Source organism: Galeopterus variegatus, unplaced genomic scaffold (assembly GCF_000696425.1).
Source record: "Galeopterus variegatus unplaced genomic scaffold, G_variegatus-3.0.2 Scaffold2660, whole genome shotgun sequence".
NCBI classification, from domain to species: domain Eukaryota; kingdom Metazoa; phylum Chordata; class Mammalia; order Dermoptera; family Cynocephalidae; genus Galeopterus; species Galeopterus variegatus.
The window spans coordinates 255,170-258,752 of NW_007728771.1; the positions used below are offsets into that span (position 1 = coordinate 255,170).

Below are 3,583 nucleotides of genomic sequence, written 5' to 3' on the forward strand. Positions count from 1 at the left end.
GCGGGCACGACACCGAGGGTTGCGATCCCGTTACCGGTCATGAAAAAAGACAAAAAGGAAACAAACAAACAAACAAACAAAACAAGCCACTTATAGAATTAAACATGCATTTGTTTTCTCTCTAAATCTCCAAAAGTAACAGACGCAAATGTAAACAACTATTTTAGTTTAAGAATCAAGTAATGGTACCATACCCATGGAAACAGCTTTCCCAGAACTACTCAATACAGTTTCTACAATGTAGCAATTTGGTCCTAGATCTTTGGTTTTCAAAGTGAATGAGGTTTTTGAGACTGAATTCCTTGTACTGATTACTGCTTTTGGTTCATGTTAGGAGGTTAATAATGTTTGTTTATTATACAGAAATATTTGCAAATGGCATCTGTAAAACTTTCAGAAATTACACAAATAGAGATTCGTGTTCACCCTTAGTTCAGGTTCACTTTTATTTTTTAATGGAGAAATATATTAAAAAAACAGACTGATTACATGTATGTCCGCAATTCAACAAGGCTTTAGGCCTTTAAAATGGATAATTTATAAGTAATTAGTGAAGGAATTTGGAAATATTAGAAGCCTTAAAGTATAAGTTTTTCAGTCTGGGATAAGGATACAGTATCTCTTAACTATGAAGGAATCTTTTAGCTAATATGAAAATAAATATTTTAATTTTAGATAAGGAAACTAATTTACACAAGAGAAAACAATTCCATCAATGCTCCATGGTTGTCTAGATATGTAACTCCTTAATCTCCATGTCTTTGTTCTTCAAGATATTAGGAAGGTGTCTACTGACGTTCTATAACCCGAAAAAAAAGAAAAAGTATGTAAAATGAATGTATCATTGCTTACAGAAATTCTAAGTGCTTCGGTTTATAGTGGTCTAACTTCCAGGAATGTTCTGTACTATTTATGGGTCACTGGGTTTTAATTGACCCTTAATGTAAGCCTTTTCAAAATATTTGTGAGATTATTAGGTCATTTATATTTTAATTTTATCATCTCACCTATAATGGACAAATTCCTCTAGTTTTATATTTATACAAGCTCAGCTTCGAGGGTGCAAGGAAAGTTAGGACTTCACACCACTGATTAAAAACGTGACTTACCTAGGACTTCACTATGAAACTGATCCCACTTCTTCATATTAAATGTTTGGCATCAAAAATCAAAATAAAGTGCACATAATGTATTTTTTACCCTCTCCATGAATGTCACCTGACTACTTAATTCTGACATAAGGATAGGTACATCGAAAGGAGGGAATAGAAGGCCTCCACCATACTTTTCCAATGTGTACCTAGGACAGAAACGGTGACTGCACACAATGGTATTTGAAGTAGCTCAGCCAGAAGCTCACTGTAGGGACCAATGGCATCTGCAAGAATGACATCAAACCAAGATTCTTGTAGTTTTGTTATAAGTTTCTTGTTCAAAACTACATCTTTACAGAGATTTTCATAACAATCAGAATATTTCCAAAGAATTTTTTTCAGTAATGAAAAATATGTCCAATGTGTATCTTTTGGCACATCATATATACATTTATTGATCCATCGTGTGACAAAATCCTCCAATTCATCTCTAGTGTATGATGTAGGAAAATTATCACGTTTAATACCAGATGGTTTGTTGAGATCAAGAAAAATGGAAGATAAAAGTCTGAGAATACTCACCTCATGACTCCTCTGGGCAAGCTCATCCAATATTGCCTTTAAGTTGATCCAGTGGCTCAATTTCATTGGCCACACCAGCACCTGTTCCAAACTCCCAGAACTGGAGTAACAACTCAGCTGTAGCAGCAGCAGAACTGAAATCCACTTTATAGACATCGTGGTTAAATGCAATGCTTCTTTTCAAATTTTTGTTCCCTTCTGTCATTACTTATGCTATTTTCAAGGAAAATTAATCATTAAGTTAAAATATAGCCTGTACTTATAAAACTAAATATGTTATATGAACACTCAGAGCATGTAGATGGCAAGTGGAAAAAGCAAAATTTAATAATCCCATGTTTATACACTTATGTTTAATATCTCAGCTTTAGTCCATTTCTGTTGCTTATGTCAAAATACCCGAAGTGGGTAATTTATAAGAAAATGTGATTTATTTGCTTACAATTTCTGAGGCTGGGAAATCCACAGTCCAAGGAACATATCTGGTGGTGGCGGTAGCATTGACCCCTCACATTGCAAGACAGTGGAAGCAGAGAGAGCAGAGAGGCTAACCTCATTCACTCACCTTTTAAAGCCCTCCAAACCACATCCATTACCACCATTTTAAATCCATTTCTGCATATTAGATTCCTAGGAATCTAGATTCCTAGATTGCAGGGTCAAAAAGTATGTTCAAATTTGATGTAAAAAAGTGTTTCTCTATTATACTTCCTCAGAAATAGTGTTCTCAGATTTTTGCATTTGGCCAATTTTCTGTAGGAAAACAAATAATTGACTTTATTTCCAATTTTTTAAGTACTGGTGACTTCCTTCATCCTTTATATATTATTGGCTATTTTACTTCTGTGAATCGCCTGTTCCTATCCTCATCTTTTTCTGTAGAGGACTGTTTGTCTTTTTGGTTGGTGATTTGTACCTGTACCCACTATACAATGAATACCAGTCCTTTGCCTGTTGCATGTGCTGCAGGATAGATTTGATAACAGCTAATTCATGTTAATATGAATGATTTAATGATATTAACTACTGTGACACTATATTCATTCTATTTTTCTTTAAAAACGTGTCAATTGCCTACATAAATTGTGTGGAAAATTCTGTTGTAAACTCTTTCTATAATTACCCTAGATCAAAGTTTTAATTTATTTCTAAAATAAATGTGTGCCTTAGGGTGGCAAATATTTGTTATGAGACTTGAGTGATGATTGTCTTACCAATAAAGACAATTAGGTTTTTCTCAACCTGGACCACTTTGATCATAATGTGCTTCCCTGTTGTATTGCTTTCAGGAGGGCCTTGAGAATCAATATAATTTGATTTTCCTTTTTTCAATAAGGTTTATGTGATTTTGTATTCTTTGCATTGTTATGTATTCTGGAAAAGATTATGACCTGCCATCATTTGCATGGGTTAAAAAAAAAAAGATGATTATCTTATTTTTAGACATGACAATTGGTTTAATATTTTTATATTAGGGTCATGTGAAGGACAACAGATTTATGAGGAGAGAGAGAGACAATGAGACACGCTCATCTTAGGTATGGTTATTTAGAATAATAATCATTATTTTGAACTGTTTTCAAGAAACACATTGAATTTCACAACATATTTGTAAGTTTATTAAGTGATGCTATGTCTTGTTTTGAAAGAAGTGGACCTGTATGTACACGTACATTTGCAGACATGAAAACTGAATAAGTTGCTTTAGAGTACTGCTTCTATATAATCACAACCTGCAATTCTGACTTTACATGCATTATCAAAGGCTGAATATGACAGTAAAAGCAACCAGGTGAATCTTTTTAAAGGGCAATGAATTGCTTTGGCTATTCAGGGTCTTTTGTTATTCCATATGAATGTTATGATTGCTTTTTCTATTTCTGTGAAGAATGTCATTGGTATTTTGA

At 33.5% G+C, this 3,583-nt stretch overlaps 1 pseudogene; it reads right to left on the reverse strand.

Moving 5' to 3' along the window:
* LOC103598526 overlaps positions 1-1,832 on the reverse strand; it is a 16,140-nt pseudogene extending 14,308 nt beyond the window's left edge.
* Positions 1,833-3,583: the final 1,751 nt, after the last annotated feature.